At 40.1% G+C, this 25,003-nt stretch overlaps 1 protein-coding gene across 6 annotated transcripts in view; it reads right to left on the reverse strand.

The window, feature by feature from the left end:
- The window catches only part of CADM1 (cell adhesion molecule 1), a 329,296-nt gene that overhangs the window by 182,018 nt on the left and 122,275 nt on the right, over positions 1 to 25,003 (reverse strand). The window lies entirely within an intron of this gene.

Below are 25,003 nucleotides of genomic sequence, written 5' to 3' on the forward strand. Positions count from 1 at the left end.
ATGCAAGAAAAAATGATAATTAAAGACAGAAGTTTGGACATTATAGTTATCATAATACAAATGGATTATGTATCAGTAATAAAAATAAATACAGACGACTCTTTGCGCTTGATAGGAAAAGAGTGAATTTGGAAGATATTCTGAGGGGCACATGAACTACAGTAAATTTTAAGAGAATATGACAAACGTTATCAATCACCAGCTTGGGTGATGTAGCAGGAGTGGGGAGAACGGGACTTTCACCCCATTTTCTCCAGGCCACCCAACTTTGCCCACTGTCTTCCCAGATACCTCCCAACCTAGCTCCAAGAAAGGTTTTCTCTAACCTACCATGACAGCACAGAGCTGATGGGGGATACGTGTGGCAGGATCCCTCCACGCTTGAGGTTCAGCATCTGTTTTTAGCACTCCTCAAACTTTCTGCTTCTCGGTTTCAAAAGTCTTTGGTGTGGTTCGCCAAACGGCACTAATGCCCCCCGATTAAGATTTGGAATAGACAGAAGAACTGAAGGCATTATTTGGGTTCAAGGCTCAACCCACGATCCGATCCAGTTTCTAGGAGAGGTCTACACTGATGTCTTGAATGCAGATTTCCATTCTGCTCTTTCCTGAACTGGGAAGAGGGTGGTGAGTGGGAAGAGGTGATTAGCAGGATAGGTATGAGCCTGGGTCCTTGAAGATATCCCAATTCCTAATAACTAGGAGGAACAGAGTAGTCAATTTGTAAGGATTATAAAGTATGTGATGGGAAATGGAAGAGAAGGCTAGAAAACCAAGTTATGGTGACAGACTACCAACCTAAGTCAGTTTTATTCTGTAGGTCCAAAGCACTGATGGGTTCTTTGTTATTTGTTTTAAACCACAGACACAACAGAAAAAGCCTAGTGTCTAGCATAGTAAATAATTAATCTGCATTAATTAATCTGTAATAATTAGTCAGTATTTAATCTGGCGGCAATATCTAAGCTGACCTGAAGCAAAAAAAAAAAGGATGAAAAATGTCAGGGAAAACGGTTAAGAGGCTATTTCCATAATCAGGTGTGAAGAAAACCTTTAAAAAATACTGAAGATGGTTAACTGGTAAAAAGATCAAGGAAACGTACCCCTCACAGAGGACCCACTACGTGCCATCATTATGCTAATTATTATTGGAATTGGGCTTCTCGGGTCCATAAATTAGAAACAAGGCACAGAGAATGTACAACTTACATTCTTACAAAGGTCACACAGCTGGTAAGAGATATGCAAGCTCAGATCCATCTGTGGTCAAGGACCAAGCAAGCTCTTTCCACCCACACAACTCTGATTGCCAAGACCTGGAAATCAACTGGATGAAGCGGGCCAAGTACCAGGAAATACAAAGAGAGGGGCCCCTGGGTGGCTCAGCTGGTTACGTGTCCCACTCGATTGTGGTTCAGGTCATGAATCTCATGGGTTGTGGGATCAAGCCCCAAGCATCGTTCTTCATGCTTCGGGCTCTGCGCTCGTCAGGGAACCTACCCAAGGATTCTCTCCCTCTGCCCCTCCCCTAACTCACGCATGTACGCTTTCTCTCTCTCAAATAAATAAATAAATCTTAGAAAGGAAGGAAGGAAGGAAGGAAGGAAGGAGGAAAGGAAGGAAGGAAGAAAGGGAAAGAAAGGGAAGGAAAGGAAGAAAGAGAAAGTAAGAAAAATATGAGGAGGTTTCTGAGCCTTGGTGATGGACCCCTCTACTAAGTGAGCCAACAGTTTCTATGTCCAACCATGTAGCAGGCCCCGATCAAAATACTGGAGATACAAATTTCAATTTGACATCATCTTTGCCTTTAAGGGATTTGCAAGTGGCCAGAAAATCACAATATTCAGTACACTTAGCCCTACACAACAATGGGAAGTCATGAGAGCAAGCAAGTTTATGTGCATATGAAATTTCCCTGGAAACTGTGGGAGTACAATAACTAGAAGTTTTCAAGTAATACTGAAATTAAGGATAACCACCTCAGTCTCCAGAGTGTTCCTTGATATCATTACAAAGAAGGACTCTCCACAAATTAGTGATCATTAGCTTAATTATAAGATATTATGCATTCCTTTTATGCGCCACCAATACACTGTAGAGAAGATTTCCCTAAACATCTCTAATGGATCCACCAATGCCAGTAAAGAGAAATCCTATCCGTGCCCATTTTCCTTGTACTTGAACAAAAACACCCCTATACATCTTGGAGAAATTTAATTTGCAAGAAAGACAGTAATGCAAATGATCCAACTCCAAAAGCCAAAACTTTCCACATTTTCAATCCCAAACACAAAGATAAGGAAATAATTAATTTAAAAGTCATCTCGAGAGAAATCAAGTTATAAGGAAACCACCTAGAAATCAAGAACTAAATAGATTAAGTTCAACTTCGAATCTCGTGCAACACGCACACACATTCCTGCACACTAGGAAAGTGGGTTGCTCACTACATTATTCTCTTATTTTTTATGGATTTTTCTAAGTCTTTTCCCGAAGTACAATATTTGTTCTATAACTCACGTAAGAGAAGCAGTTAGTATGTCCATTTTATGAAATATGAAACAAGGGCACAAGGGTCAAACAACTTGACCTAAATAACCTGTGATTTTGGCAGAGCTGACAAATATAAACGTATTAACAATTCTGGTACTACTGATACCTCCGAAAGCAAAACCGAACGCAGAGAGGACACCTTCTCTCCACCAAGGCAGAAAGCATGTATTAGTGTCCCCCATTTACCTTCAACACCTAACACAGACCTTGGCACATAATGTGGGTTTGATAAATTGCTTTATGTGACTAAGCAAACAAAGAGGGGAATGTCAGTGGACGATGAGTCTGATGAAATCAACCATATTTACGATTTCCCTACAAGATTTTTTCTTTTTTGTTTTCTTTTTAAAATGGGACTAATAAGGGCGGGTGGGGGGGAGGTAGCTGGGTGGCTCAGCTGGTTAAGCATCTGCCTTCAGCTTAATTCATGATCTCAGAGTCCTGGGATGGAGCCCCACATGGGGCTCTCTGCTCAGCGGGGGAGCCTGTTCCTCCCACTCCCTCTACCAGCCCCTCCCCTTGCTTGGGCTCTCTCAATCTCTGTCAAATAAATAAATAAAATCTTTTAAAAAATGGGGCTAATAAGGCATTCCGAGTTTTTGTTGTTATTGTTGTTAGTAGTGATAGTGATGGTGGTGGTGGTGTTTTAAGGGAACTTATAGGGAAAATAGTAGTAGCCTACATAAATCCCAGTGCGGCCTCTACCTACCAGTATATGAGAAAAAACATCACTATTTGGGAACTCTTCCTACTAAGCCAAACTCAGAAAGCTTGGCAGTTTGAGTTTAATCCACTAACATTAAAACAGACACATGCACGCATGCGCGCGCACACACACACACACCCCTGAAGGTAAAGTTGATGTTATAACAGTTCTTTAAAAAACAAAACAAAACAAAACAAAAAAACCTCAATTATCCTAAAAAAGTAGGTATTTTCAGAAAGGCAACCAAAATGGTTAAATTTCATTCTAACCAAGCAGTGGGCCGGGGGGGGGCGGGGGGGGGGGGGGGGACGGGGGGGGCAGTATTCCAACCATGTTGTCAAAGTACAATGCAAACAATTTTAGAATCCCTTTTTGGAATTTTAATGTTGGCGTACAAAAATCATCTTGCTTTTAGAGGAACCTAATAATACAACTGTGAAGAAAATGTAAATTTATGCTCTTTTCCTCCCCTCTTGGCACAAAACCTCACATGTGACAATGAAGAAGCGTTCCTTGGGCCCCCCAGGAACCCCCACTACATTCGCTGGCAGAAACCCATGCTCCCCACAAAGGGGTTTTCTTCTGTTTACCTACCCCACATTGCATTCGGGTCTTAGGCAGTACAAACAGAGCCGCGTGTAATATGACAACTTTGCTCTATTAATACTGCAAAAATAAACAAAAGGAAGAGGATTTTCCTGTAAGAAGACCTTTCAGCACTGAGTTCATTCACTCGTTTATAAATGCTTACCGAGCTCCCATTGTGTTGAAGGTGAGCTGCAGAAACTGTCTTCTATTCCTGCAAACTTCTCCGTCGCGGCTTCATAAAAATCCAGGTAAACCGTGAAGAAATGCCAGAGGATCCAAGTGCAGAGGTTATCACGGACTTTAAATCAAGACAGCCTTCACTTCAGCTTTCCCTCCACTCATTAGCCAGTGGTCTAAGGCGTGTTACTTAACTGTTCTATGCGCTACTTCCCTTTCTATGATGTGGGTGAAATGATGGTCTCTCTAATAGAAAAAATGTGTTGTGAAGATTAATAAAATAATGTTTATTTTTAGATAGCGCCGGTCACAGAGCAAATGGTAAGCGAGAGCCGTCTGTGGCTGAACGTGACATAGATATGTCTACTTACTCATTGATCATACTTAAGTGAGGACTTATGTAGAGACCTGTCACAGGTTAGGCCTGGAGAACACAGGAATGAAACAGAAAGAGCATGTCTTCTTGGAGCCTGAGGTCTGGTGTAATAGATTCTAAACAATGACTTGCTCATAACGGGTAAGTGTCGCAAAAATTTGGTTTTTTTTTTTCTAAGAGATTTATTGGGGTATAATCGACACATACTAATTGTATAAAAAGCACACAGCTTACTAAGATCTGACATAAGTAAAGTGTTGTGAAACCACCACCAGAATCAACATAATGGACATATCCACTGTCCGCAAAATTCTCGTGTGCCTGTCTGTGACCCCTCCCCTCGGTCACCGGTCTACCTTGTCTCCCTGTAGGTCATTGTGTATTTTGCTAGAACTCTATACAAAAGGAATCATACAATATGTGCTCTTTTTATCTGGCTTATTTCGCTTGGTGGAATTATTTTGAGATTCATCCCTGTTACATCAATAATTCTAAAACACAGTGGACAATGGTGTCATCTCATCTGGTCCAACACACGGACCTGAGCCATTTGCTTCAATGATCATCCCGCTCACTAAAATCACCCCTACAAACTCTGAGTACAAATAAATCTAGAATTAACCACCTTTCTAAGAGTTGGCTTCCTAAACACAGCAAGCTAAATACTATTTCCCTATCAGTCAATGCTTTGCGTGCCCTTTGAATATTTCATACTGACCACTGTTATTGTCAGTACAGAAAGATAAATGTTTTGTGCTGCTCACATCAAGCAAACAAAACTGAGATGAGTAGTCTTGAATCAATCATCAAAGCAGACTCTCAGAATCGCTTTGTATACATGTACGCAGCATCACCATTAAGAAAAAAATTCTACAAAATGAGAGGCACATCTGTGTGGCTTGTGATAAGATGGTGGGGATTTTTGAGAGGTTGTTCTACAGATGTTCTAGCATCTAAAAGAGCGTTCCTATGAAGACTGACAATTTTCCAGCTGAGTGGTCAAGTACACCGCTCAAAGGCATGAGCATCAGGTAGAAAACCAGTGCAAATGGCAAGCAAGAAATTCCCTTTACCAGCCTATTAGGTAACCTCAGGAGATAGAAAAATTGGATTAAAAATTCTTTCATTCCAGTATCAAATGTCTTCTATTTCTAACTAGTCCAGGATCTCAAGAGGAGATGACAGATATCAAGCACCAAGTCCAATGGCTGGCACCCAGTAGGTATCCCAACAAAACACAGCCATTAGAGAAACACCCTGGTCAAAGATCAGCCCAAGACAAACACCATCACCTTATAAACTTCCTCAGAGAAATGGGTCTCTTCCTTAACTACAGTGAATCTCACATTTTCAGTCATTCGTCAAAATTGCCCATCTCCTAGGTATTCAGCCCCGAGCTAGTTAGCAAATATTTACGGGGTATTTACTATGTGTCCAGCACTGAACATGGCTATTTTAAGGATAAGATGGACCTGACTGTTTTTTGTTGAATATTCTAAATTGCTTTAGTTTAAGAGAATGGCACAGGCAAACACACGCGCACACACACAGGCTTTATACAGTTTCAAAGTCATCTCCAAGTAGGGCTAAGTTTGAGACCCTCTAAAATGTGACACCCGATGTCCCTCAATAACCCTCACAAGGGCCTTATATTTCAATTCCTAGGTGCCCTTCATTCAAATATATTTTGAGGACCTTCAAAAACCACCACAATAATGGCTACCATCCATTCATTGTGTACCTAAAATATGCCATGTTCTGCTAGGTCAAATTCTATAGGCAACTGGCTAAGAATATTAATCAGAGGAGGGTATAAGTAAGATTTTCTCTGGCAACAAAATAAGATACCATGTACCTAGCAGCTGACATTGACATTGTATTTGTCATTGAAGACCCCCAAAGCAGACAGATCAGAGAAGTACAACCACAACACAAGCCAGCCTCTTGAAAACAACTTGTATACTTGCTGACCTTGCGGCTGCATCCTAACCCAAAATGTACAGTGAAATTAAATTATATTGCTGATAAGAGTTTTACGTTCTTGGGCGTAGATGAAATGGAGCATTTGCCAAAACTCGCTAACACTGCTTACGCAATTATTAATGATACCGGGGACCGTACACGAACAGCATCAAATGGGTCACTTGAGAGAAAACCATACACACACACATTCCAGATGAAATTCTAGAATCAAACGCTGACGCGCAAAAGGCATGCAGGTTAAGGGACGGCAGCAGACGAAAATATTTCAAAGCCAGATACATTTCCTGTTGAAAATTCCTTACATTCCATGACTAAATCCTAAAGGCCACAAGCAGCACTGCAGTCTCCAATTCTAATTGTGCTGATGCACAGAAAGGGGCATGCTGTCAGCAGAAGCCCAAACGCAGCTGCAGTCCTCGGGCAAAATAAAAGTGTCTGGGAGACAATTCACACGTTCTCAAAGACGGCAGACAACTGTGACCTTGAGCCCCTCCTAAAGGTACACTCTTACTTGAAAGTCTTCCCGGACCCCTGTAGTCTACTTACTAGATCCAACAAGAATTTATTTTTTTAAGATTGCAATTCTGCAGCAAGATGAAGCTGCCTTGATACATTTGTGGTCCTCACAGAGACCACTAATATTTACGGAGTGCAAATGCACTTTGCTTTCAAAGCGCTCAAACTACACTGTAACCTGTAATTTACATTTTGACTAAGGATCCCTAGAACGTCTATGCTCTCTCTATATAATTGAGAATGCCCTACTTCTTGGCTCACAAATTCTCTAAAAAGGTGGGGGTGGGGAGAGCGTGAGAATTTGCCCCCAGAATGGAAAACAGAAAGGCACCCAAGCAAGTAAAACCTTCATACAGCCCCCAACACTGAATCACCACCAATACGTACTGCCTACCTCTGCAAGGTCATTAACCAATAATCCTTTATAAACTAGAGCTACTGACAGGTGTTCGGACACGCAGTGCTGGGTATCTTGGTAATGCTCTTGCCAGAAAGAGGTCAGTAGGATTATAATGAAGTAGTAGCATAGCATTTTTCCATAAAGGAAACCGAAACATGTAACTAGGCTCCTACCTAGGCCTCCCTGCTCTCAGCTGAAACATTTTAAAGAATCCCAGAGCACAGTAGGGCTCTACAGCCTCTGAAGGTACTGAGTGACCCGTGTGTTGTTGAACTTGACCCTGAACGGTGGATACAGCCATTATTGATGATTGCTTATGCTTCTTCACTGTATTTTGCATCTGATTAAGAAGGAACAATTCAAAGAATAAAACTGACGTCAAGGAAAATTCCTACCATACGTTCAGATTGTACCTGTGTGTGCGTGGGGGTGGGGGGGAGGCCCAGACACACACCTGCACTCACACACGCTCATGCACCAGCAAGCAGCGCTGCCCCAGTCACACAAACCTTCTCCTTCCATATTCTGAACAATTCTCAACTCTGTTCATTCAGTTTAGATACAGGTGGTTTGTTGCATTTAAATAACGGAACAATATTATGCCAAAACAAGTTCCACCAATGGCTTGTAACAAAGTCTTCACTGAGGTTAATGATGCCTACACCTATGGAATATTGATGAGGCAGAAGTGCCCAAGAAGCACTTGGCATAAAATAAAATAAATCCAAGGGCCCAAACACTGCCAGTCCCCTTTGCCCTATCTTGTACCACTGAGAATTAACTAGATCGGCCATTTGGAATGCTGATTCTCCAAAGAGTATACCTTGATATCAGAAAACTGACAGTTTTGTAGTTTACCTTTTAAACCTGACAAGGTTTCCGATCTTATCTTCAAGAGAAAAAATAGCTAAGTATAATTCCCACAGGCTTCCAGAGCATCGAGACCTAGTCAACAAAAATAGTTTTAATTAACAGATAAAGGTGTGGTTTAGTTGGTAGGAAATCTACTTAAAATTGTTTTAGGGAAATGCCTGAAGAGTAATCGTATAAACAGATTTATTAGAATTTTTTTTTTTTTTAAGTATCTCTACAATACAGTCTTCCATATCTAGGCAGATCTTGGCAGAGACAGATGGCCTAAGCCTCTATTTAACAATGAATGATTAAAAGCAAAATAAAAGAGGCAAAGATACTATTTAATCCTCACAAATAGACATCAATAAAACTGTGAGGTCACGGAGTGTTTTTATGCTTATAACCCCCAAGGAAGTATTCCTCCTTGTTTAGATGTGTACCCGGAACATCATCACTCCTTCCCCAAGTCCAACACCGAGACTAATTTTATTAGATGTCCACACAGTGGTTTTTTACCTAGAAAACGTAGTCCAGCTGATCTTTCATTCCACAATCAAGCACCTACTTGGTGTTAGGGGACACACGGGAGTAAAGCTTTCATTAGGTGTTAAAGGATCTGAATTTCATGTTTATTTCATTCGCTCATTTCTTCAAGTCCCTACCAGGAGAAAACGCAGTCAGACACACTGAGTGTCCAGATAAATCTTCCCGTAAGGATCCATCGTCCAAGCCTAGAGCTCAGGCTCTTTTGCCTCTTGTCACTACACTCAGAGTTCCCTTGGCCCCACACAGTTAACCTGGCATCAGTTCCACGACCAGCAGAATGTGGCCTAGCCAGTGCCAGAATACTGCGTGCGTTCAAGCACCAGTGACCTTAAATGGAGGTCATTATCACCATCTCCCACCGTTTTTTGACAGTTGGCTGCTGTTCTCTGAATGTCAGATAGAACCCACTACATTCTACTGAATCATTCAACTTGTGGACCAAGGTTGATTAGGGGTGCCCCAGGTAAGGACTTCTCAATGCCTTTTTTTTTTTTTTTTTTAGTTAAAAGAAGGACCATTCCAAAAAAAAAAAAAAAAAAGAAAAGAAAAAAGAAAAGGACCATTCCTTCTCTTCTTCAAAGAAATGTGTTAAGAAGGATTCAGAAACCCTGGACAGTGATAGATTTGTTTATTTGCCAAGTCTGTTTTAAGGTAATTTTCCCCTTTAAGCAGCAATCTGGATGACTAAGTTAAGGATAAGATGAATGCACGCAAAAGCACAGTGGAGGAGGTTTAAGATAAACAGAAATTTGTTTCCTTAGATTCAAGGTCCACTGATCATTGCATCAGTTCAACTAGGAAAGGCTGAAGAATGTACTTGGTTCCCTAATAGGAAAGGCTAAGATCCTGGACTATTCTGCCCTAGTGCTTTCTTGGAGGCCTGAACCAAATGATCTTGGGATCGCTTATAATTTTGAATATATCCATGATCCTTCTCGGTAAGATTTCAGGTATGTTCATTCTTTTTTTTTTTTTTTTTTTTTTAAGATTTTATTTATTTGAGAGAGAGAGAGAATGAGAGAGAGGGTGAGAGCATGAGAGGAGAGAGGTCAGCAGGAGAAGCAGACTCCCCGCACAGGAGGGAGCACGATGCGGGACTCGATCCTGGGACTCCAGGATCATGACCTGATCTGGAGGCAGTCACTTAACCAACTGTGCCACCCAGGTGCCCCAGGTACGTTCATTCTTATTCTGGCAGTGAGTGTGTCTCAGCCTCAAATCCTACAGCTCCGGAAATATTTGCTTCTATCAACTCTTTTCTAAGGCCCAGTTTTCCTTTCGAAAGTGTTCCTAACATTTACATGACATCCATCATTAAGTCTCTTTTATACTTGAAATCCTCCCAATTAGCATTCTCTTGTATCCTTCTTTTACTCCTTTTCCTTTTTAAGCAAACATTTGCTTAAATCAACTCCTTCCTTGTATTCCCAGTGGAAATACCTGCACTCGATCCGGCAGAAGCGCATCTATCATGGCCGTAAATGTTACAACTGAAAAAGTCCTCCATGCATTTGCCATAGCAGAGTAAAATAGAAAGCAGTAAGAAAAAAGAAAAAACAAAAACACTTTCATTTGTCTGCTAAGGGCCAGATCCCAATATCCTACTTCCGACCTAGTGCTCCAGTATCTACGATGCCCCTAGAACTGTCAGGACTCGACTGAAATCATCGACAATTTCACGTCTCTAATTCTGTTTCACATTTGGGGGTGTATCCCTCTCTATCTTGAAAAATTTAAAGAATATCGTAAACCAATCCATTAATATACTACATACATGATACATGTCCAAAGTAGTAAAAATAACCACTTTGGACTTAGTATCAATGTTGACATGTACCTCTGTTAATAAGTTTCATTAGTATTTACTTAGCTGTATCTGGCTTCTAATTTGGAAAACAGAAAGGAAAACAGTGGGAAAAATTAAATTCTTCAACAATTTTCAACTATAGCAATTGGTAGCTATTCACAGAAAAACCTGGCGGGCATGATCTCCATTCCTCCGTATAACACGTGGACGGGCTCAGTGTATTCTCAACAAGCCTCCGTGAGGGCTTCCCCAGGATGCCCGCGCAGGGCCAGTCCCACCAGCTGAGCTGCAGGCCTCCGGTGAGCCGGTTGGGTTTATTCCCGAGCCTGTTTTTTGCAGTTTTGTTAGTGCCATTTCAAAATGTAACTGTATGTAAACAGAGGACGTCATGTAAATCAGTGAAATAAGAGTATAAAAATGTGATTTGTCAGGTTTTAGATTTTGTATTTAGAGAGAGAAAAAGCATGTGTGGGTGCACAAGAGTGGGGGGAGGGGCATAGGAAGGAAGGGAGGGAGGAAAGACAGAAAACCCCAAGCCAGCTCCACACTGAGCCCAGACCCGGATGCACGGTTTGATCTAATGACCCTGAAATCATGTCCTAAGCCAAAGTCAAGAGTCGGACGGACGCTTAACCGACTGAGTCACCGAAGTGCCCCGATCTGTCATTTCTATTGAAATTATGCAGAATGTTTGAAAGGACTTCATAAAGAGGAGTCATTTAAAAATCATCACTGAATCAGCTGTAGGTTAAAGAACTGAAGAGTTTGGGGGGCAGGGGGAAGTTTAGTAAAAGCCTAGAAGAACTGTGCACAGAGATGGTTGCACAAGGTCTTTAAATTACTACTCCAAGGGACCCCTGGGTGGCTCAGTCCTTAAGCACCTGCCTTCAGCTCAGGTCATGACTCCAGCATCCTGGGATCGAGCCCCACATCGGAATCTTTGCTCAGCGGGGAGCCTGCTTCTCCCTCTCCAGCTCCCTGTGCTTGTGCTCCCTCTCTCGCTATTTCTCTGTTAAACAAATAAATAAAATCTTAAAAAATAAAAATAAATTACTAGTCCAAGCAGACATGGGCTGGAAGTCACACAGATTGCATGGTGATAGAGTTTATGCAGAAAGATAACTGCCCACTAGAAAAGAAAATGCCTTGACCCAACATCAGATATCAAGAAAGAAAACAAAAAATAGAGGATGGATATAGACATAAATGTTAAAATAAAAACTTGAAATTATGTATTGTAATTGGTTAGAACTTTGATTAGCCAAATGTTCGACACTCGACTAGCGTCAAACCAGACAGGAAGACTTCTTTAACTTCGTAATCACCTCCTATAAGCTCAGATGTCCTGAAACACAGCAAACACAGCAAAACTTTTGTTGTGGAGACCCGGATTTATGACTCTTCTCAAAATATCCAACCAAAAATCCTAATATGCCCAGATCGCTAGTCTGGCTTAAACCGCAAAGCAATGGCCAGGACCAGAGTACTGAGAAATTTGGTCTCAGGGACACAGAAGGATCTCACTCAAGTGGCCACCACAGCCCTGCTAAGCATGGCGCAGCCATCTACACGTCTGGCATTTTTGAGGACACGGGAGGTTTACATGGGAGGGTGCTACCAGCCAAATATCGGGATTAAACCACACACTGTGTGGTTCTGTTTTCACCCCAATGAAGGACTCCTTTCTCCGAGGACACACAGTTCTTTCTGTCACTACGGTCACCTGTTATCATCCAGCCCTCCGCAGATAGCGCCAGCGTATCCTACACTCTGCTCTGATCATGGAATGCATGCGCATTTGGAATCATCAGAAGCAAACACCACATTTCTCTGCAGCACGAAAAACAGGCGAACAAAAGACTTGCTAAGCAAATTGCCTGTCTCGGTGCCTCCTTGATAGGAAGAGTCAGGAACCTACTTAAATATTTATTTTTAATTCCTCTGGCTAAGTTTCTTGACATGCAAAAATACAAAATGCAAAGCTTTTTAGTGTCAAGTGATGTCCAAAGCAACAGGCAGTACGTTTTACACACGGGGCTTCTGTACCACACCGTGTAAGGTGGGAAAGAGGGTTAGTCTTCCCCAGCCTAGGAGATCACATGCCCTGCATATCTTGGGAAAAGGCCCTTTCTAAATGCAGCGAGTTGCTAATCTTTTTCTCTCTTCCACTCATGACAACATGCAAAGAAATGAGCCTTTTTGTCACCGAGTCCATGTGATTTAACAAGTGGCACTGAAGGAGAGAAAGAAACAGCCTCCCAAGAACAGATCTGTGGTCACATTTCTTAGAACATGCATTTCTTGCGAAGAGGTCAAAATAAGTTAAAAAAGAAGAAAAAGGGAAAAAGGAAAAATCTCCGTAAGGTATCAAATGAGTAATACAGAGGAAATTAGAAATATCTAATTTGACTTACTCAAGGTCATTGTAAGACAATGACACACAAAAAGTAGACCTAAATTACCTTCACCTCCAAAGTAATCTTTCTACATTATTTCACCAGGAATTAATGTGAAATGATCTGAAAAGAGCTGAACACTTTTTTTTTTTAAAGAAAGGATTTATTTATTTGAAAGAGCGTGTGTGTGTGTGTTTGCGCGTGCGCGTGCGTACACCCACGAGTGGGGGGAAAATCAGAGGGAGAGAATCCCACGCAGACCCCCTGCTGAGCAGGGAGCCTGACCTGGGGCCCGATGTCCCAAAGCGGAGATCCTGACCTGAGCGGAAATCAAGAGTCCCACACTTAACCTCCTTCACTGACTGAGCCAGCTGGGTGCCCCAAGAGAGCGGAGGACTTTTAAACTATTTCCCACGCAGTCAATCCTTCTTTCCACTATCCTGGCATCCCAACGGTTGAAATCTGGGTATTTCAGACCTTGGGTGAGCCGTGCCATGTTCTCTATTTGCCGCAGAAAGCAAAAGTCAATAGATACATAAGAATCATCAAGATGTATTTTTGGCAGGACATTCCAAATATTGTTAAAAATTAAAGCACTCAAATAAGACGCACAGGCTAGACAATATATTTTTCCTTAGAAAAGCATCTGGTGCCCACACGGAACCCGTCTTTGTGCACAGAAGCTCCTTCCTTCATTTACTGAGCAAGTAACGTACAAGTATGGGCTTATAAATCAAGAATTCTCTTCAATATGTTCTGTTTAAGTGATAATTTAAGTTTTCTTTTTATTCTAGTTATAAAACGGATGCATATTCATCATAGAAAATGAAGTTGAAAATAAAGGAGCAAAGAGATCAGAGGGATCCCACAGCCCGGAGCCTGTCACTGTTAACATGTCCCTTCATTCCATGTTATTCTTCTGTGCAGTTTAAGCACATTAATATATGCATACATTTTATATTTTTAACATTATTTTTAAAGAGATTATTCAGCAGCCTTTGAATGCTATTTTCATCGCTTCAGTAAATCTAAGTCTATCCTCCTCTGTGAACACTACTATGAGTGTCTTAGAAAATAAAAACACAAGACCATCCCTAGAAGTAAACATTTCCTGTGTCCAAATTTAAGTGATTCCTAAATAATGGAAAAATCTCCCATTTTCCACGAGATGATCCATTCAAAAAAATAAGGCTTTGCTGTTTTTTTTTGTTTTGCTTTTTTTTTTAAAACACAACTTGACTCTCTTCTGGACCGACGTGCAAATAGCTAAATATCTAGCTGTGTTTCCTTCCATTAGTTCTGTGTACATGGTCAGAAGCACATGGAGCATTCCAGAGCATGTTTAATTCAGGAAAGTGCTTTGTTTTCTCTCACATTTCATTAAGCGCTCCCCAGGCACCCAAGTGCCTTCATTATGACTAGAGCCAGTTTTGTCGGGACACCCGAGCAAATCAGGTTCCCTTGGGGTTGATTTAGACCCAGCACTCTTAACAGTCACGCAGGACACAGCCACCGAGAACACCAATTCACTCAGCAGTGGGATGGTTTTCATACATCTTACAGGCTCATAACTGCGATCTCTGCAATAAAGACAATTGTAATCCTAATTTATCCGTTCTTTAAAAGGCTTATTTACAATGATATCCAGCACTTGTCATTGTCAGGTCATACCTAAATTACTATATTTCTTGACATTTTTTTCCCCCCAATGCTGCCAAGTGACTTTTGTAAGCATCATAAGCAAGCATTCATGAAGACCTTTCCAATGTTCACAGCAGCTGAGACTGATCTGTGCGAAATAGGAGAACCTTTGGAAGAATTTGAATACATCGGATGACTTCTTTATTTGAAAGATAATTTGGGGGGCAGTCCTAATATTAGGGGCACATACAGTGACAAGAACACATCAATATCTCACAGTCATTTTCCCTAAAGCACATTTTTGTTTGTGCTTTTGTTTTCCTGTCTGTCCCTTGGATACCGTGGCACTAAGCCTGCAAACACTACAGAAACCAAATTTGGGTGTAAATGAATCGGTATAATGACCTCCAGCATAATACTTTCCAACAGAACTCTCTGCAATGATGGAAATGCTCTTGTCTGCTCCGTCTGATATTGTGGCCAATAACCACATGTGGCTCTTGAGCACTTGTAATGTGGCTAATGCGACCGAGGAACTGCATCGTTAGCTTCCCTTAGCTCTAAATGGCCGCGGGAGGCGAGTGGATACCCCATTTCATAACAGCACCAGAGGTCTGCCAGGCCTCCTTACAGCTCCCCAGTGCCTAGCTGAGTGAGCAAAGCCTGGTGTTTACTTCGTTTGGGGGAAGCATTTGTTAAATGAGTCCTAAGAAGAGAGGCCTCGCTCTTTTCCCTAGTAAGGGCATCATGGAATCACTGTAAGGAGCAGACTGTCCTTTGTAAAGGGCCTCCAAGGTCTCCGAAGACCCAGTCTCCAAGCAAAGTTGCCACTAAAAGGCAATTTCCACCATTCAAGCATATATTTCCTATGGCATCTTTGCAACCCTTGGGCAAACCTGTGAAACATTAGAGAGGCTAGGATGGTATTTTTAAATTGCTCTAGGATTCTATGGGAGTGGTTCAACAGTGGTTCAACAACTTGTTCGGAACAAGTAATAGAACCTAGACACGTAAGATTTTATAATGCTGCTCGCTACAACAAAAACCTGGCAGGAGATGCATTAGTTAAAACAGTCACAAAAACAACAACAACAACAACAACAACAAAAACCCAAAAAAAACCACAGTCACAATTTTATTCTTCAATTAATCTTTAAAAATGGGAAGAAAAAAAATCATTCTCCGGTGTTTGGAGAAAAGACAGCTAACAACTCATAGAGTAAATTAAAATACAACATCCCCTGATGCCACATAAAATTCTGAACAAATTTAACGGCATCTTGGAATCTCTGACAACAACAAAAAAATACATTTGCATTTATACAACATTAACAACTGAAATAAAATTCAACCATCTTGCTCAGGGTAGATTTTTGATTTCATTAATATCCTTACAGATTTCACCTGTCTACAAGCACTGATTAGCAAGAAAAAAGCAGCACTGTCTGATCAGGCTTTGGACTCTGATATGAATTGAAGTGAGAAGCAGGAGCAAAAAAAAAAAAAAAAAATTGAGCTCGGATACATTATTCTGAAATGCTGCCACAGGAAAAAAGGCACAGCACTGATTCCATCCACTTGGATTTTCTGGGCAACAACTCTGTCATTCACGACTAAGATGTTACGATAGGACTTAGCCTCACTGAAGTCATCTCCCTAAAAATGCAGATCTTCCAGCAGGCTTCATAGCCCTGATCTCTTCCCACAAGTTGCTCCCGATTCAAGCAGATAATTTTGTTCTCTTTAATCCAGCGGAACTGAGTAAGTTCCTGGCACTTCAAAAAGCATTATGGGAACAAAAATCCTCTCACCAGAAAAGTACAGGTAAGGCGCTAGCCTGTTGATGGGTAACGTTCCGTATGTTGCCGTGCAGCCTCCTAGAGCAGTAAGGAAGGCCAGAGCAGAGGTGGGGTTCAGAGGCCTCAATCACAAACTGTACAAGTGACACAAAGATGCAAGTCCACAGAACACTGGATGTCACTCATGGCTGCTGATATGGACTGAATGCTTGTGTCTCCCATAAAATCCACATGTTCGAGTCCTGACCCCCCAGGTTACGGTATTTAAATATGGGGCCTTTGGGAGGGTAACTGGGTTTAGTGAGGTCACAAGGGCAGGACTCTCACGATGGAATTAGTGCCCTTTGAAGAGATACCAGAGACTTTGCCCTCTCTCTGTGCACCAAGAGGTCACGTGAACACACAGTAAGAGGGGACCCACCTATAAGCCAAGAGAAAAGGTGTCAGGATGAAGTCTACACTGCTGGCACCTTAATCTTGGACTTCCCAGTCTCCAGCATGTGAAAAATAAATTTCTGTTCTTTAAGTCACCCATGGTGTGGTATTTGGTGACAGTGGCCCAAGCTGACTAGTACAGATGCATCTCCGACTTGGGTTTTAGAGTTTGCTGCCCTGATCCCTATATAACCACCTATGAAAGGAAGAGTCAGAAGCGCTCAGAGTGAATGTCCAGTGTCACCACACCCTGGCCATTAAATAATTCAGAATTACCGGTTATTTAACCTATAGTAAAAACTAATAAAGACTTCTGCTTCCTGCCAATATGGAGTAACCAGGAACACAGTCACCCTTCTACTGGTGGTGGGGGGAGGGGGGAAGAAAGAGAAAGAAACACTGGTTTTCACTAAAGCAACAAAGGACAGTCAATTCCCGAGAGACAGAACAGATGAGGTGAGCCCTCCTACTGCCCTGAACTTACTTTTTGGACAGTTTCAAGGACACAGCCAAGAAGGGAGAGGGAAACAGGTGGCACCCAGGGAGAACAAAGCAGCTAGGATCTGCAGGACCAAGAACCAAGAAGGAGAAAGCTATATCGAGGGGAACCCCAGAGATCTGCAAAGGGCCCCTCTCAAGCATTCAACAGAGCACTAATCCATGCACGCATGTGAACCATTACCCGGGGCTAGGGCAAAAAAACCCATCCAAAATGTTAAAGGAAACAATGAGTACCACACACAAGTCTAGAAATAGTGTCTATTCCCACCAGACAGAATGAAAACCTCATCATTTTCATAGATCAGATTACTGAGAAAGGTACTGCCTCAGTAATGGAAATAATTAGCCCTCGATAAAACATTGCTCCACTTCCGTTCAATAAATCTTGAAAGCAGAACCAAAAGTATCAAACTATTTCCAAGTAACATGACTTCATACCAGAATAAAACTCAAGAGCACATACAAAAATATCTAGCACCAAACAAGGAAAATTTCATGTCTAGCATCCAATCAAAGATTAGCAGACATGTGAAGAAGCAGAAAAAACAAAAATCCTTATTAAGAAAACAAAAATGGTCCAGATTGACACAAATGATGGAATTAACAAAGAGATTAAAAGAATATAACTGTATACTACATATTCAAACTAGATACATGGAAGGTGTTTTTTTTTTTTAAAGCCCAAATGGAACTTCTGGAGGTAGACTTCCATGTGTGAAGTGAAAAATATGCTGAATAAGATTTAAGAGCCGAATGGATATTCTGTTTGCTTTGAGGACAAAATAAAAACAGCCCCAAGTGAAATAGTGACAAGAAAGGAAATAAAAACAAAACAAAATCATTAAGCTATGGGATGACCATAGATGCGAGAAGCTCAATTATTCCAACCATAAAAACAAAGAAACCTATACCTAATTACATCATTATAAAATGGCTCAAAATTAGGTAAAGAGAAAAACTTAGAAGGGACCAGAGAAAACTGACATATTCTAGAGAGACAAAAAGACAAGGATAATATTGGATTTCTCTCTAGAGATATTGCAAGTAAAAAGGCCATGGAAAAACGTCTTTTTTTTTTTAATTTTTTTATTTTTTTCAGCATAACAGTATTCATTATTTTTGCACCACACCCAGTGCTCCATGCAATCTGTGCCCTCTACAATACCCACCACCTGGTGCCCCCAACCTCCCACCCCCCACCCCTTCAAAATTCTCAGATCGTTTTTCAGAGTCCATAGTCTCTCATGGTTCACCTCCCCTTCCAATTTCCCTCAACTCCCTTCTCCTCTCCATCTCCCCTTGTCCTCCATGCTATTTGTTATGCTCCACAAATAAGTGAAACCATATGATAATTGACTCTCTCTGCTTGACTTATTTCACTCAGCATAATCTCTTCCAGTCCCGTCCATGTTGCTACAAAACTTGGGGATTCATCCTTTCTTTCTTTTTTTTTTTTTTTTTTTTTTTTTTACAGCTTTATAAACATATATTTTTATCCCCAGGGGTACAGGTCTGCGAATCGCCAGGTTTACACACTTCACAACACTCACCATAGCACATACCCTCCCCGATATCCATAACCCCACCCCCTCTCCCAACCCCCTCCCCCCATCAACCCTCAGTTTGTTTTGTGAGATTAAGAGTCACTTATGGTTTGTCTCCCTCCCAATCCCATCTTGTTTCATTTACTCTTCTCCTACCCCCTCAACCCCCCATGTTGCATCTCCTCTCCCTCATATCAGGGAGATCATATGATAGTTGTCTTTCTCCGATTGACTTATTTCGCTAAGCATGATACCCTCTAGTTCCATCCACGTCGTCGCAAATGGCAAGATTTCATTTCTTTTGATGGCTGCATAGTATTCCATTGTGTATAAATACCACATCTTCTTTATCCATTCGTCTGTAGATGGACATCTAGGTTCTTGGAAAAACGTCTTTAAGCTTGTAAATAAAATATCTGTCAAACTAGACTTAGCAGGGAAATTCACTTCCAAAAACAAAAGCAAAAGAAGTTAAATACTTTTAAAAAATTGTTAAGACCTACAAAAGCTGAAAGAATTTGTTATCAATAAATCTGCATTATAAGAAATATTTAAAAAGTTGTCAGGGAAAAGGGAAAGGATATTAGATGGAAATTTCTAAAAATTTTTAGAAAAAAATTTTTAGGAAAATTCTAAAATTTTTACAAAAAATCTCTAAAGAAAGAAAGTACATTAAAATGGTAACTACATAGTTACCATTTAATGTATAAATGGTATAAAGGTATAAATGATAAATGTATAAAAATGTTCTATTATCTAAAAGATATCTTTAAATACTTAAATTGTTTTTAAAAGCTAATGAGTCAACCAAACAAAAACAAATGTGTTGTGGATTTCATAGTGTATGTAAAAATAAAATGTATGACAAAAGGAGCACATAGGCTAGGAGAGAAAAAGAGAAGCACAGAATGTGACGTCCTTATACTACACATGAAATGGTATAGAATCACTTGCAGACTGACTTTGATGAGTTAAAGATGTATACTATAAGCCCTAAAGCAATCATGAAAATGTTTTTAAAAGGAGTTGTAACTAATAAACCAACAGAGGAGATAAACTGGAAGTATAAGAAGTACTTAACTCACACAAAAGGCAGAAAAAGAAAAACAGATCTAACAAACAATATGAACTAGCTTAAGTATGTCCATAACCATACTAAGAGTAAATGGTATAGACAGCCCAAATAAAAGGCAGAGACTGTCAGACTGAATATTTTTTTTTAAAAAACAAAGCCCCAATTTTAAACTTATATAAGAAAGTCACTTTTAAATATGAAGATACAAATAAAAGTAAAAAGATAGAAAAACACATATATCACACTGACAGTAGCATAAATACTTCCCATTAGCATTTTTCTTTTAATGTTTGATATACATCAAGTGTAAAACTCTGCCAATGAATTTGGGTGATAGTCAAGAAACGTATGAAAACTGTCCACTTGAAGTTTATTTTTATATCTTTTACCAAATCATCACTGAAAATATAATTCATTATTACAAATGTCTCTTAGTAGGATCATAGAATTTATTCTTCATAGAAATCAGTGCCAGGAAAATGTCTGCATTCAATGTGAATTCACGTGCTTTCTTTAATCAGGTAAGTATTATATGAGCCAAAGTTTTCCCTTTACATCCTGGCTAACAATCAGAAAGCTCAATGCTCAACTTAGTGCCAAAGTCTAAAAATAAATCCATCCCAGGCACTTAGCAGGATCCTCACTCTCATCTTCTAATTGGTTTTCGACCTCGCCTAAAATTATTTCACTTGCACTGCAATATTGAAAGCTACTTTGATTTTTTTTTAAGAGTTGTATTTTAGGGGTGCCTGGGTGGCTCAGTCAGTTAAGCATCTGACTTTTAATTTCAGCTCAAGGTCATGATCTCAGGGTTGAGATTGAGTCCCACATCAGGCTTCAGATTCTTTCCCTCCTTCTCCCTCTGCCCCTCTCCCTGCTTGCTAAATAAATAAATAAATAAATAAATTCTTCAAAAAAAAAAAAGAGTTGTATTTTATAACAAAGAATATCACGAATCATACATGAGTATTTGCCCCACCACCTGTAACATACGTGAATTAAATCCGAGAGGTGAGCATCTGCTCTGAAGTTCCATTTTATATATACCACTAATTGAGAACAACAGTGGCCACTTTGCCTCCTTGACAACATTTTAAAAAAATGTGAAAGTCTGCAGATTCGAAAACATAAAACAAGGATAATAGTAAATGAAGCTAAAAGATTATCAAAATTAATGGAAAAATTTTAAACCAAAATGTGATCATTTTCAGGTTAACAAAAATCAATGAAAAGTTGGATGGACCTACATAGAACCCCGAGTCTATTCTAAGTGAGCAGTAAGATGACCAGGCAGATTTCAGAACTCTGAATACAGAAACAAGAACAAGGACAACACTGGCACTCTCAGGTGAGTACGGATGAAGAAGGGCATAACCCAAACCAGGCCTGCATTTGCCCAAGTATTAAAGATGGGTCCCCAAAGTCTTGTGAATTCGGATGTGTATTTATTATTCCTTTGATTGTCAATTAATATTTCTGCATTAGAGGAAAGAAAAAGATCATGGGTACAAGGACATAAATTGCTCTGATATTTTATCAAATGCAGCATTGCCCTTAAGCAAATCTACTCCAGTCTGAGGCATTCTGCTCAAAGCAATGAGGATTTCTCCCTCTGGCCTCAGGCAGAGCCTTAGTTGTGAGGTTCACCTGTGTTTTAGCATTCCAAGGGTCAAAAAACTGCAGCCTAGCTTTCACAAGGTCAAAAAAACTAGGTAGTCTTTTCTATTAGATGGAGAGAGCATTGAGTTACACAATGAAAAAAAAAATATTCAACTTCAATCAAGTCAGAAAAGAGGGGGTAGAGCTGGATCTCTGTAACAAAATAGTTCCCAAAATAGATGGAGTGGTTCCACACTTCTGGTGAACCCCTGAATCACCCATGTAACTGAAGAATACAGATATGGAGCTTTACCCACCAGAGACTATGCTAGGGCATGTCTGACGTAATCCCACTTCAAGAACCCCCAATGGAAGTGTCATTAGGAATGAGGATTTCTGGCATAAAAGCAAATGAGAATACAACTGCATGACTTAAGTAAATGTCTGATTTTAAGTAAAAATTATATCGACTGAAGTGGAATTGGAAGAGACAAGATGAAGTCATTATGCATTTTATCTTTAAGACAAGAGCAAAATTGTATTTCTGAGCTCTGTACGTTAGAAAGATCTAAAAACAATGATCTAACCAAAAGCAATAAGCATTCTCTAGTGCCCAGATTATGGTTTCTAAATAACATTTCCTATTAAAAGGAACAAGCCCCTAGAAAAAATAGCCTATTCCAGGTCTGAGGAAAAAAAAAAACAAACATTATAAAATGAACCTGGAACATCTTATACTAGGAAAGAAGTATGTTAACCAAGATTCTAGAATCATGGTGAAGGGCCTCAGGAACCAACGTGAAGAGGCTCCCGTGGCAAAAACAGGATCATATGAGCAACAACAGAATAACTGTAATGGATTGAAGCATAACTATATTCAAAGCTACGATTTCAAAAGAAAACCTCTAAGACAACCTTTTAAGGATGCTAGAGAAGCGACTATTTTCAAAGTTGGTAAAGAAAGGTCAAGAATGAATCCTACTTTCTTGCCCTCTATCTACTGCGCCTTGAGGTAAATGATGAGGGGAAGCTTCTCTTCATGAAGGAATGGCAGAATAGGGTTATCCCCACTTTGCAGACCCTGTTAAAAGAGTGACTACAAGGAATGATCTTCGAATAGTACTTACCTCACACACAGAAAGGTACAGACGCTATGTGCCAACCTGTGAAATATTCTTGCTTTCATACACCCATTCCCCACCCCCCCAAAGAAAGTAAATCCTGTAACAGACAAGACTTCCACTTTGATTTACATGAGATCAAGAAATAAAGAATCATGTGAGCCAACATCTTAAGGCTATAATAAGCCAAATCACGTTTCAGGAAACTCTACGGAACATACAATCCAGGTTCTCCAACAAACTTTAAGGGAAACACAAAAAGGATGGAGGAGACGTTCTAGGTTAAGAGAGACTTGACCTATTAATCACCCAGGTGTTTTTCATGGGCTTTATCTGGCTCTTGATTCCAACGAACAAAAATTTTTATAAAGATAACACAATTAGAGAATTTGAATACTGGATGGGTATTGTTGACCCTAAGGAATTATAGTTAATTTATTTAGGTATGAAAATAGTTTTGTTTTTGTTGTTGTTGTTGTTTTTAGAAAGGCAGACTGCCAAGTTCAATGCCTCATTTGGATGTGTCGGGAGTCTTGGAAACTTGACTACCCTATATTCTCCTACAAATGGACCCCGAGAGCTTGTTTGAAAGTTCTAGCAGGGGAGTGCAGCTACTCACATACCCTTGACCAAAGAATGGTCTTCCTTTACTGGGGAAGGTGGTCCTCTTCAACCAAACAGGCAGCTTCAAGAGGGACACACATGCAGCAGTGAGGGAGGAAAGGAACACCGCCCAGCCAGCCACATCAGCCCAATCAACCCTGCTGATCAACAGGGTGATAGATGTCATAGCCAGATCGCACTCACATCCAAAAATAGCATCTTAAAAAGAAAGAAGAAGAAGAAGTCATCCTGCCTTTTAGAGAAACACACTGAACTCTTCATGGATGAGATGATAAGATGTCAACAATTTACTTTAGAATGATCCACTGAGGGTGAGGGGAAAAAAATGGGTGAGGTGACAAATGAAATAACATTGGCCGTGAGTTAGTTATTGAAATTGAGTGATGGGCACATGAGGGTCCAATACACTATTCCCTCTGCTCCTGTATATTTGACATTTTCCATAATAAGTTAAAATGTCACAAGCAAAAACAAAAAATATAGGGGCCCGTGGGTGGCTCAGTGGGTTAAAGCCTCTGCATTTGGCTCAGGTCATGATCTCAGGGTCCTGGGAAAGAGCCCTGCATTGGGCTCTCTGCTCAGCAGGGAGCCTGCCTCCCTCTCTCTCTCTCTCTCTGCCTGCCGGTGATCTCTGTCAAATAAATAAAAAAAATATTAAAAAAAAATACAAAACTATGGCAATAAAGTTCAAATCTGGGCTGTTTCTGAGGACAGAAGAGTCGTAATTTTGACAGGACATGAGGGAGACTTCTGGGTATTGACAAAATTCTATCTCTTGACCAGAGTGATGGTTACTAGGGTGTTTATTTTGTGAAAATTACTTGATTTTATATTTATATTTTATGTTCACCTTTGATCAAAAAAATAGTTAAGATTAGTCTGTAGAAATCTAGACTATATAAATATAAGAAATATGTTGGATAGGACAAAAGTATTTAATACCTTGTAATGCATAATACGTAGTGTTTAAGAAATGTATGGACATTGATCAAAAGGAAGATGACAATGTTTTGTGAATGTTGTGTTGTGACCTTTAGTCTTATGGGAACCAATCATAAGACAAACTCAGAACAGAACCAGGACATACATATTAAATGCACAGAATATGCTAATAGCAAATACTTATGAACTACCAGTTGTGTTAGTTGAGTTACAGGATGTTTATAAATTTTTTAACTCTTCTTTCAAATAAGATATCCTTTCAACTTCTACTCACAATGTTAATTACATTCATTTTTACTGAGTGACTAGCCGGTATTCATTTATTGGCATGTTGTACAGTACAAAGATGAAATTACTATATTGTACATAGGTGAAAGCAAAGCGAATAAACAGGTAATTTATATTGAAAAAGCCAAAGTGAGTTGAGAGGCCATGTTGCTAAACAGTTGGAAGCAAGATCTTTGGTACCAGTCATTCAGAAATCCTTGCTCACCTACAGGTTCTAGAACAATAAGTACTCTCTCTGTCCCTTAGTTTCCACATTTGTCAGTAGAGTAGTAGTATTACCACTTCTGGTTACTCTGAGGAACCAAGTAAGATAGAACTTTTAGTGCAGTGCCCAGCATACGCTCCCCGTTCATTAAAATTACAGTGTATTTACTACGTTGGAAAGGACTGCCCTCCTAAAAGGATGAAAGAAAAGATCTCCTTCAGCACTTTCAGAACACCTCTCTAAAAAGAAGTATGATGAAGAAAACTGCAAACTACAGGATGCTGCTGAAACACAGGTTCTGGGGGAGGGAGGAAAGCATGTTTTAT

Source organism: Lutra lutra, chromosome 10 (genome assembly GCF_902655055.1).
Source record: "Lutra lutra chromosome 10, mLutLut1.2, whole genome shotgun sequence".
NCBI classification, from domain to species: Eukaryota; Metazoa; Chordata; class Mammalia; order Carnivora; family Mustelidae; genus Lutra; species Lutra lutra.